We start from the raw sequence: 13348 nt of genomic DNA, 5'->3' as shown, positions 1-13348 counted from the left end.
TAAAAACCATATGATCATCTCAATAGATGCAGAAAAAGCTTTTGACAAAATTTGACACCCATTTATGATAAAAACCCTAGAGAAAGTAGGCATAGAGGGAGCTTACCTCAACATAATAAAGGCCATATATGACAAACCCACAGCCAACATTGTTCTCAATGGTAGAAAACCTGAAACCATTTCCTCTAAATCAGGAACAAGACAAGGTTGTCCACTTTCACCACTATTATTCAACATAGTTTTGGAAGTTTTAGCCACAGCAACTAGAGAAGAAAAAGAAATAAAAGGAATCCAAATCAGAAAAGAAGAAGTAAAGCTGTCACTGTTTGCAGATGACATGATACTGTACATAGAGAATCCTAAAGATGCTACCAGAAAACTACTAGAGCTAATCAGTGAATTTGGTAATTAATGCACAGACATCTCTTGCATTCCTATACACTAATGATGAGAAATCTGAAAGAGAATTTAAGGAAACAGTCCCATTTACCATTGCAACCAAAAGAATAAAATACCTAGGAATAAACCTACCTAAGGAGACAAAAGACCTGTATGCAGAAAATTATAAGACACTGATGAAAGAAATTAAAGATGATACAATCAGGTGGAGAGATATACCACTTTCTTGGATTGGAAGAATCAACATTGTGAAAATGACTGTACTACCCAAAGCAATCTACAGATTCAATGCAATCCCTATCAAACTACCAATGGCATTTTGCACAGAACTAGAACAAAAAATTGCACAATTTGTATGGAAACACAAAAGACTCCTAATAGCTAAAGAAATCTTGAGAAAGAAAAAGGGAGCTAGAGGAATCAGGCTTCCTGACTTCACACTATACTACAAAGTTACAGTAATCAAGACAGTATGGTACTGGCACAAAAACAGAAATATAGATCAATGGAACAGGATGGAAAGCCCAGAGATAAACCCATGCACATATAGCCACCTTATTTTTGATAAAGGAGGCAAGACTATACAATGGAGAAAGACAGCCTCTTCAATATGTGGTGCTGGGAAAACTGGACAGCTACATGTAAAAGAACGTAATTAGAACACTCCCTAACACCATACACAAAAATAAACTCAAAATGGTTAAAGACCTAAATGTAAGACTGGACACTGTAAAACTCTTAGAGAAAAACATAGGAAAAACACTCTGTGACATAAATCACAGCAAGATCCTTTTTGACCCACCTCCTAGAGAAATGGAAATAAAAACAAAAATAAACAATTGGACTTTATGAAACTTAAAAGCTTTTGCACAGCAAAGGAAACCATAAAACAAGACAAAAAGAGAACCCCCATAATGGGAGAAAATATTTTCAAATGGAGCAACTGACAAAGGATTTATCTCCAAAATATACAAGCAGCTCATGCAGCTCAATATCAAAAAAACAAACAACCCAATCCAAAAATGGGAAGAAGACCTAAATAGACATTTCTCCAAAGAAGATATACAGATTGCTAACAAACACATGAAAGGTAGCTCAAGATCACTAATCATTAGAGAAATGCAAATTAAAACTACAATGAGGTATCACCTCACACCAGTCAGAATGACCATCATCAAAAAATCTACAAACAATAAATGCTGGAGAGGGTGTGGAGAAAAGGGGACCTTCTTGTACTTTTGGTTGGAATGTAAATTAATACAGCCATTATGGAGAACAGTATGGAGGTTCTTTAAAAAACTAAAAAGAGAACTACCATATGACACAGCAATTCCACTACTGGGCATATACCCTGAGAAAACCATAATTCAAAAAGAATCATGTACCACAATGTTCATTGCAGCTCTATTTACAATAGCCAGCACATGAAAGTAACCTACGTGTCCATCAACAGATGAATGGATAAAGAAGATGTTGCACGTATATACAATGGAATATTACTCAGGTTTAAAAAGAAACGAAATTGAGTTATTTGTAGTGAGGTGGATGGACCTAGACTTTGTCATACAGAGTGAAGTAAGTTAGAAAGAGAAAAACAAATACTGTATGCGAAGAAAAATAATAGTTCTGAAGAACCTAGGGGCAGGACAGTAATAAAGATGCAGACGTAGAGAATGGACTTGAGGACACGGGGAGGGAGAAGGGTAAGCTGGGATGAAATGAGGGGGTGGCATGGACATATATACACTACCAAATGTAAACTAGATAGCTAATGGGAAGCAGCCACATAGCACAGGGAGATCAGCTCGGTGCTTTGTGACCACCTAGAGCAGTGGGATAGGGAGGGTCGGAGGGAGATGCAAGAAGGAGGAGATATGTGGATATATGTATATGTATAGCTGATTCACTTTGTTATAAAGCAGAAACTAACACACCATTGTATAGCAATTATACTCCAATAAAGATTTTAAAAATAAATGAAAAAATGCTCATGGATCCCAGAAGAATAAAAGATGAAGACAGTGAGACATAGAAAATATAGGCAAGTTCCAAACAGAACTCACACAGCTAAAGAATACAGTAACTGAACTGAACAATACAGTAGAGGGAATCTACAGCAGACTAGATGATACAGAAAAATGGATCAGTGACCTGGCAGACAAGGTAGTGGAAATCACCCAAATAGAACAGCAAAAAGAAAAAAGAATTTTTAAAAATGAGGGAAATTTAAGAGATCTGTGGGACAACATCAAGCATACTAACATTCTCATTTTACAGGTTCCAGAAAGAGAAGAGAGAGACAAAGGGGAAGAAGGCATGTTTGAAGAAATAATGGCTGAAGACTTCCATAACTTGGGGAAGGAAACAGACACCTAGGTCCAGAAAGCACAGTGTGTCCCAAACAAGATAAACCCAAAGAGATCCACATCAAAACGCATTGTCACTAAAATGTCAAATTTTAAATATAAGGAATCTTAAAAAAAACCAAGAGAAAAAAACTAGTTGTGTACAAAGGAACCCCCATAAGACCATCAGCTGATTCTTCAGCTGCAACTTTGCAGGCCAGAAGACAGTGACATGATATATTTAAAGTGTTGAAAGGAGAAAACTTCCAATCAAGAATACTCTGCTTGGCAAGATTATCATTCAGAATTGAAGGAGAGATAAAGAGTTTCCCATAAAGCAAAAGTTTAAGGAGTTTATCAACACCCAACCAGCCTTACAATAAATTTTAAAGGGATTTCTTTCAGCTGAAAAAAAAAAGGGCAATAGCTAAAAATAAGAAAATATGTAAAAGAAAAAACCTCACTGCTAAAGGCAAATATATAGTAGAGGTAGTGGTACAACCACTTTGAAAACTACTTATGAAGGACAAAAGTAGTAAAATCATCTATAATTATAATAATTAGTTAAGGGGTACACAAAGTAAAAATGATATAATAAGACATCAAAAAAAAAATAAAACAGGGAAAGGAAGTAAAAATGAAGAACAAAATAAAATTCTGTTCATTTTAGGTGATTTTAATATGCCATTTCCTGAACCAAGAATGTTCCTTCTTCAGAGAGCCCCATGGGTCACTCCTTCACTTCTTTCTGGTCTTTATTTAAATATCATCTTATCAGAGAGAGAGGTCTTGCTAATCACAAATATAACACAGCATCTGGACTGTCAATTTAGTTTTTCCTCTCCCCATTTAGTATTTTAACTTTTCTCTATGGTTCTTACACCATTGGGCAGGTATTTATTCATGTCTTTATTTGTTTACTGCCCATCTCCTAACCCCACACCAGAAAGTAAGCATCATGATGTCATGGATTTTGTTTTATTTATTGTTTTATATCAAACCCTAGAGCAGTGCCAGGCACAGGGATACTCAAAAAGGTTTTATTGAAAATTAATTAGGAATGAATATATAATTTAATCAAGGTTTAAAGAAACAAAATTGTAGGATACCTATTTAAGGAGATATCTACTCAGCACATTCATTTTTCTGAAAATTGCTTTGTTCCTTCATATTTCACCTCTCTTTGAATCCATACATATGTTTCCTACAAGCGCTCACATGTGCAATTAGTTCCCTAGCTCTTGTCCATAATAGCTTTGTCTAGCAATCAGTATCTGACCCAAGATGGGCAGTCTCTTTCTCCAAGATTCCACACCTGGACACAGTTAATTGATGGGGAATGGACATCAGTCCTAAGCTAGAATTTTTAGGAACGGTAGCAAGTCGAGCTGTCTCTCCTTATGTAATTAAAGTTTAGATAGTTAAGGCTCCTGTTAACTGGCCTATTTTATGCAGAAAGCTAGGAAGCTGTGGGAAAACACAATGAAGCCAAAACCTAAAAAACATAATACAAAATGGTGGACTCAAGTCAAAATCCAGAATCCTGATTTCCTGAGTAGTGCCTCAAGCAATAAAAATAGTTTTCAACAAATTCAGGGAAGAAATAAATTAGCACTTAATTCTTGAGCTGAAAAAATATTAAAACATGACTTCATTTTTAATAATGCTTCCAGTATTTGTCTCTTTAGAGGTAAGAGCAATGCATCTATTTTAACATGGGTGTGATTTTTCTACAACTTTGCCATTAGTTATAGCTCCAGGTCAAAAGAATTCATTCTATTCTCTATGGGAATATCAAGGCTGAGTATTTTATTGTTGCTGAGAAAAGAACTTTGAAACAGCAGCTGATGTAACCAACTGAATGCAAACATAGTGAGGCAGATTTCATTTCATAGTGATCAAGTTATTCATGGAATTTTATTTAATCACACCCTGACTTAAAGGCTAAAAGAAGTGGATAAAAATGACCATTATCCTTATTTGGTAACAAGGCAAAAATAATATCAGTGGTCCTATAGCCTAGTAACCAACCCCTAGAGGGATGAAACTGTAATTCATTTTTAAATGGAGAATTTATAAACCAAAATGGGCAGTGGAATTCTAAAAATCATCATTTCTCAACACAGCAGAGAAAGATGTCTCAATGCAAAATTTTTCCACTTCGTAACTTTCTCAGAGCTAATCCATTATGTTATAATGACTGTCCGCATTATTTACTTCCTATGTTTATCTGTTTTATTTTCCTTCATAGGTGTTGCATCTACAGGAACGTGAGTTAATTATCTCCAACCATTATGTGTGTTTGGACAGCTTAGTCACTCTCCCTTTCCAACTCTTATATGCATGGTCTTATGGGTTGAATAGTGTCCTTTAAATATTCATACATTGAAGCCCTAGCTTTTCTCACCCCAGAATGTGATTTTATTTGGGTATAAGGTCTTTACAGAAGTAATCAATATAAAATGAGTTCATTAAGTTGGGCCTTCATCCAATATGATTGATGTCCTTATAAGAAGGGGAAAGTTGGACATAGAAATGTAGAGAGAGAAGACAATGTAAAGACACAGAGAGAAGACAGTCATCTACAAGCCAAGGAGAGAGGAATGGGACAGATTTCTTTTCAGAGCCCTCAAAAGGAACCAACCCCACCAATTCCTTGTTCTCAAACCACTAGCTTTCATAACTGTTCTTATTGTTTAAGCCACCCAGTTTGTGGTATTTGCTATGGCAGCCCTAGCAACGTAATACACATGATGCATCTTCTCTTTATCCTTCAAGGTTCAGCATTAAATATCATCTCAGCTCTTTCTCCTAAGCTTCATGTTCATAGATTTATTAACTATGCATCTTTCCATATGTATAACACTCACTACTGAAAACAATTTGAGTGACCCCATTGCTCTCAGGTCAAGATACAAATCCTTTCATATTATATTGCAAACACTCCATCATCTGGCCCCTGTCTACCTATCTAGTCTTGCTATGGATCACATTTCATTCTTTCTAACTACCATGTTCCAGCAGTACCAAACTACTACACTTTTCATTCCACAAATGTTCACTATTCTTGTGCCACTAAGTTTTTACTCATGCCATCTCCTCTGCTATGAATCACTTCTAACTCTTCTCCTTATTCTCTTGCTCCTTTATATGACTGAATTTTAGTAATCATTTGGTCTCAGCTTATACAACTTTCTCTTGGAAGGTTTCCCTGATGCCTAATAACTAGTTTACATATCTACTGTTGTCATAGCACAAAAAATTATCCTTCTAGTAGTACTATTTACTTGTTTTTCTCCCTCAAAAGATGATAAGCTCCTTCTAGCCAGGGATGTGTTCTGTCATGCTATTTCTACAACCTAGAATAATACTAGGCCAGCAGCACATGAGACACTCAAATTCTAAAGCACGTACCTCTTTGTAAAGCCCTACCAGACTATTCCAGGCTTTACTACTCTGAATCCATTGTAATTTAAGTATTATCATATTTATGTACTTTATTATTGGTCAAAAATCTGTACAGTATCACACTTTTCATATGCCATTGTCAGTCAAACATTTAGTTCACATGCTTAACTCTACTTAAGAGTTTTATGAGAAAATAGTGTCTCACCTTTTCCATGTGTTGTTGCACAGTTCTAGTATAGTTCTTAGTGTATTATAAGCATTCATGATTTTCATTAATAAAGAAAAAAAATGATCCCATAAAGAAAAGTAAATTTCTGCCTTGGTATTAAGGCTGAAAGCACCTTCTTGGAGTGACATCTATTCAGACCCATTCTAGTAAAACTTAAAACACAAATCAAAGGGATAAAACTAATCTGCAAGTAATTTAACTGCCTACCAAAACAAAAGTCAGACTCTTAAAGAAACACAAAAGGTTCCAGACCCTCAACAATCTGATTTCACAATATTCAACATCTAATCAAAAAGTACTAAACTTTCCAAGAAGCAGGGAGATACTACCATAACTAGGAGAAAAATCAATCAGTATAAATGTGGATACAGAGATATATGTAACAACAACATTTTCTAGTTTCTGTATTTGATGCTTTGATGTCTTGGGGCCTTGCTGACCCTGGAGGGACTGGCCCTCCCAAGGTCAGCCAATTCATAGAGACAGTAAAAGACTCATCTGGAAATACACCTTTCACATGCAAACTAACAAATCCTGAGTGCACGCCCCAACCAACTTTTTTCTCAGGCTCTCTCACTCAGGGCCACTATTCCTCTGCCCTAATCAACCCAGGGCCAGGTACCAGACAACTAGAGACAAGCCTTATGCATCCAAACTCAAATTATTCAAAATAGCCAACTCCAAACCTTCTTACACCAACTCTCCTATATTTCCTACAAAAACCACAACAAAGGTGCCCACGTTTTTCCCCTCACTCTCACTGCCTCCTGACTGACCCTGTGTGACCCCTCATGGAGTGGTATGCCTCCTCCTCTTGAGCAAGTTACCTTTTCAATGGCAATTGTCTCTTGATCCGTTGGCCTTGTCATAACTGAATAATAAAAGAACTTACATTTTAAAACAATGTCAGAGATGATGTAATTAGCAGTCAAACATGTCAAAACAGCCTTTATAATTATATTCAAGTACTCCATTATTTAAAGGAAAGCATAAGCATAATGAGAAGAAAAGAGGAGAGAAGAGGAGAAAAGCAGAGACTTAAAAGTGGAAATAGTAACAGAATCCACCCAAAATGAAATACAGAGAGAAAAGTTTAATAAAACTAAATGACTTAGTGACTTCTGGAACAATAATAAGTGGTTTAACATCTGTGTAATGGAAGTGCCTGAAAGAGGAGGGAGCCAGAAAAATATTTAAAGAAATAATGGCCAATTTTTTTCTAAATTTGATGAAAACTATCAACCTACATTTCCAAGAATCTCAACAAACTCCAAGCAGGATAAACCTACATGCACAGAGAAAAAAGAAAGAAGATATGGCTATGCAAGCCTGAAGACTTTTTGTCTGTGTGCATGTACATACGTATCTTGCACAGAGAAAGAGAGAAGAAAGAAAGAAAGAAAGAAAGAAAGAAAGAAAGAAAGAAAGAAAGAAAGAAAGAAAGAAAGAAAGAAAGAAAGAAAGAAAGAAAGGAAGGAAGGAAGGAAGGAAGGAAGGAAGGAAGGAAGGAAGGAAGGAAGGAAGGAAGGAAGGAATAAAGAAAGAAAGAAAGAAAAAGAAAGAGGGAGAGAGGGAGGGAGGGAGGCAGGAAGGAAGGAAGGAAGAGAGAAAGAAAGAGAGAGGGAAAGAGAGAAAGAGGGAGGGAGGAAGGAAGGAAGGAAGGAAGAAAGAAAAAAAGAAAGGCACTGATGGTCACACTGATGTTAGTGAGTCTCTCCTATGGTTATATCATCAATACAGTTCTCAAATTCCCTCCTGCTCAGCTAAGGACTGAAGACTTTTCTACCTGTTCTTCCTACATGATTGTAGTTTCCATTTCTTATGGCAGCTGCATCTTCATGTACATAAAACCATCAGCAAACGATAGAGTGACTTTAAGCAAAGGAGTAGCTGTGCTCAATACCTCAGTTACCCCTTTATTGAATCCCTTCCTTTTTAGCCTAAGGAACCAGCAAGTGAAACAGGCCTTAAAGGACATGGTCCAAAAAGTTTCTTTTGCTTCAAACAAATGAGAAAATTCTAAAAAGTATGAAGGAAAAAAATGAATAAAAATATTGCCCTTTTAATCTTGCTTTAGTTCATCTTACTTTGTACATATTTTTAGATTATATTAGCAATTTCAGCCAATTTGGGCCTCCTTCCATGCTATCATTTCTTGCTAGAAATTCTATTCTACAAACCTGTTCCTTTAACGATTTCAGGAATGCAGAATTTTAAATGTGATATTTTTCACAGATCGTATTGTATGAAACAGATGTTTTCATAAGGCTGTGTATGAGCTTATGTGTTAGATATCTTTCCAGAACTTGGCATATGAATAGAATGTTTGTAGCTGGAACTACATTTTTAGAAAAAAAATGACTAAAGAAAGAAAGAAACCACAAAATCAATTACTTAGTCAAGAAAATAGTTCAGTTATAATAGATATAGCATTATAGATATAGCTCTTGAGAATATTGTGTTTCATAAGTGTCATATTTTTTAATGTGTGAGCAGATTGTACAAATTATAAAGTAAGATATAATTTATAATTATTTTACAAAATAATTTTTCACTCCATAAGATAATAAATTTTGATCCTTCTTTATGTGATGAATAAGAAAAATAGTAATCAGATTCTGCATGACCCCAAATGAAAATGTTTTTAATTAAACTCCTAAATTTTTGAATTTCTGAAAGAGATATTGTCTACCTATGCCCATGAGTTGAATTATAATGTAAGAAATTACTTCATTGACTTACTTCAAAGTCTAAAGTACATTCTACTACAGAATTTTCCTTATTGAATAAAGCTATTTTCTCTATCTAAAACATTCCTTATTTGAGTATAATAATTATTTTTCCATATAATGCTAAGTTGCACTTTAATATTATATTCTAGTTCATTGACACTTTGGTGATGTTACTGGTAATGATAGTGATACAGGTTAAATCTCAGTGGAGTGAGTAGAATTTTTTCTTTCTGTTAATCAAATTGATTTTAATGTAAAGTATTGCTATACTTTGAACAAAAGAAATGTGGGAAAGAAAGTGTTAGTACATTAGTACAAATTTCATAAGATAAAAAGTGATGTTTGCAACTTATTGAAGGAACAATCAAATGCACGGCAGAGATCAAATTCAGAGTTTCTGCAAGAGATAAGGTATTGAATTTTCTCAAAAATCCAGCAGAAAATTGGCTCAGGTAAAATATATAATTACAGGGCTTCCCTGGTGGCGCAGTGGTTGAGAATCTGTCTGCCAATGCAGGAGACACGGGTTCGAGTCCTGGTCTGAGAAGATCCCACATGCCGCAGAGCAACTGGGCCCGTGAGCCACAACTACTGAGCCTGCGCATCTGGAGCCTGTGCTCCGCAACAAGAGAGGCCGCAATAGTGAGGGGCCCGCACACCGCAATGAAGAGTGGCCCCCGCTTGCCACAACTAGAGAAAGCCCTCGCACAGAAACGAAGACCCAACACAGCTAAAAATAAAATTAATTAATTAATTAATTAATTAATTAATTATTTAAAAAATATGTAATTACATGCTTTTTAACTTCTATTATTTGTTTTTATAGTATAATCTCCTATAATCTTCTATATATTTCTTTGGAATTTTGAATTGGTTTATAGGAGTATCTCTGAGTAAGGAAATATATTTCGCAGGCTGATTCAGTTTAATCCCTTGGAAACCTACTATGTGAAATTGACAAAGTTGGCTCTATTAATAGAACAAAAATGAAAGTATATATGATGAAATGAGTTTGAAAATATGTTCCATATTACAACCCTATACCTTAGTCAATAATAAAGATAAGGTGAAAAATTAAATAAATAAATAAATAAATAGAAGGAAGGAAGGAAGAGAGAGAGAGGAAGAAAGGAAGGGGAAACCATTGAGCCTTGTTATCAAATTACTAAAAACTATTATAAAGAGTAAATCTTAAAAGAATCCAGAGATAAAAGACACATTACCTCCAAATGAATAAGCATGAAAATAATTGCATACTTCTCAACAGATACTAATGAACTGCATTTTTAACATCCAGAAAGTAAAAGACTGTCAATTTAGAATTCTATATCCAATCTTCCATACTCATAGAAGTCAGGCCTTCTAACACCTGGAAGGGATCCTTTGACTTCAACGTAAGTAGAGAAGGAAAGCAGAGAAAAAATTTTTTAAAAAATAGGCCACTAACTTCCAAACAATATAGTAGTAGTTCCCTAGTCTTTGTGTCATCAAATAATTTACATAAGAAATGGGTGGAGCTCTTTTATTATAACTGTAGTCTTTACACCATCAACAAATATGCTGAAGCATCAACTTTGGTACTGTGCTGGACGATCCCAATTTAATTTATCACTGTTTTTCATGCTATTAGTTTTTGTTAGAGATGGCAAGGAGTCATGAAGCAACTAGCTGGAAAATAAAACAACACAAAATTCAGTAAAGACACCAGGCAAATGTTTGGTCAGCAAGTCAAATCACCTTGACCAAATGTCATATTATTATTATTTCTTAGCAAGAAATAGAACAGACAGATTGAAAAGTTATGATGCATTCTATTTCTCTCAAAATTGTTTTTCAAATAAAGCCTACATATTATTTACTTTAGATATCTATAACATAATGCCTCAGCAAACTAAAGTTAAATACACTTCAAAAATGTAGTATATTCAGTACTGAACAGGGTTAAAACAAGGACGCCTGAGTCAGGCTGCTTGGGTTCCATTTCTGCTCCACATTTGCATAGTTTCATGACCTTGGTCAAGTTACTCAACTTCTTTGAGCCTTATTTTTCTTATATGTAAAATATGAATAATAATAATAATACATATTTTATACAATTTTTTGAAGTTAAAATCGATTTAAGTATTTCATGTACTATGGTTAGTCCATAGTAAGTATGCAATTAATATTAGCTACTATTATTACTGTTGCTGTTGCTGCTACTACCACAATTACTATTATTACCACTAATAATACTGCTAAGTGTGGAATTCACTCTTTTCGTTTTTGGAATGCTGGAAGACATTTGTTTCTCTCCAGTTTTCCAGAACCTTTTCAATCTCTACATTTTCATAAAAATCTTTATCCAATCATATACAATTTATTCTAAAGACAAGACTTTTAGTTGTTTAAAGCATCTTAGATGTTTGCTCATCCAATGTTCATTTATCTTCGGTTTTATTTATGTTCATTCCTACCCCTTTCCTTCTGCAGATTATTCTTATCAGATAATTCACAAGAAAAATGAGAGTCCATTTGCTTTTCTTTTTATCCCTCAGTGTTACATTACTGAACATAGTTAAGTTTATCTTTTTCTAGTTCATCATATTGCTGTAATGGGAAAAACACATTGTTCGTATGACTGCTCAATTGGGTTATGCCTCCCTTTTGACTATCTTAGTATGTACATAGTAATTTTATAACATTCTTTGCTATCTGTATTCTATAACTTTTCCTTTTAAATAATACCTTGAGGCTTCTCAGTGCTTACCACAGGCTATTTGCTTACAATAACCGTACAGAATGAGGAGGCAGAATAAATCTATTCTATATACACCTCAGCCCACGTCCTTTGCCTAGTCTGTATTATGAATAGGGGGACATGGAGTTGAGGGAAAAAAAAACTAATAATGATACGTATAATTTATTTTTTTTCTACATATGAAACTCTGGTAAGTTTGGTAAGTTCTTTACTCATTTTATTCTCACAAAATCCTAAAATGTAGGTAAAAGTATATCTTCTACTTCTTAGAAGGGAAACTGAGGCTCTGAGAGGTGGAGTAACTTGACAGTATCACTCCATGTGTGAATGCAACAGTTGACATTTAAACTTAGGCAATCTGGCTCCAAAGCCTAAACTCCTAACTGCTATGTTGTTTTATTTCTATAACTTCATTATAGAGACACCATTTTTAAAATATTCATCTCCCTTTATTTTAGGATTGGTAACATCTGTGAGTATAGTTAGAATTATAGCATTTTTAAGTTTCTCCCTTCTCTCAAAACATTCTACCTTTCAGAATTTCAAGCTATGGAATTTCTTTATTCTGAACATTTTAAAGCCTGTCTTCCTAAAGATGGCAGCTCACACTGGACTCTTCCTTCCAGCCCTTTGCTATTATAAACAATAAAATGAAATGGCATGGCTTCTTCTCCCTAAGTTTCTATCATACTTTTCTAACCAGGAACCAATCAGTTACTTCCTATTGATGAGAATCATATAAATTGATGTCATCATTCTAATTCTTTCTTCTGTTTTCTCTCAAATAGGATTGGAAAAACTCAAGAAGTTTTCAATCCCTCTATATTTAGTTGAAAGAGATTTTGTGCAAATAAGCTTAGTTGAGACTCCTTTTACAGAATTCTAATTCATTTCTGCACCAGGTTATTATCTGTATCAGGAAGGCATCATTTATTTATTTATTTATTTGTTTATTTATTTTTTGGCCACGGCCCACGGCATGTGGGATCTTAGTTCCCCGACCAGGGATCGAACCCTTGCCCCCTGCATTGGAAGTGCAGAGTCTTAACCACTAGACTGCCAGGGAAGTCCCATCATTCATTTCTTTTAGTTGGCTGGAAACCTAAAGTGAAGTCTTATATCATTTTGCTTTCTCCTTTTTGTCTGCACATATTACACTTTACTTTCTTAACTCCTATGTTCTATGCAATTCTATAAAGGAGTGATTGAAAAAACCTATTCCTCTTGGGTAAACAGACCTTAGATAAAATCTCCTTAGATCCTAGATTGTCTTCAGCCTGTGGCCTTTAGTAAAATGCAATCTTCCCTTTTTGAGAGTCAATAGATATTTATCTCCTATAGTGATTCAAAACCTGTGCTAAGCACTTTACAAGCATTATTTCATTTAGTCCTCACAACCATACAAACAAGACTTTATAATCATTTAAAGGTAAGGAACTGGTGAAACAACCTTTCAGTGATCGGTTGGGGTTCTGCCAGGTTATCTGGTTCTGAG

This window comes from Balaenoptera physalus (genome assembly GCF_965194825.1).
Source record: "Balaenoptera physalus genome assembly, chromosome: 4".
NCBI lineage: Eukaryota > Metazoa > Chordata > Mammalia > Artiodactyla > Balaenopteridae > Balaenoptera > Balaenoptera physalus.
The sequence above is the reverse complement of the archived record's forward strand: the minus strand, read 5'-3'. Positions refer to the sequence as shown.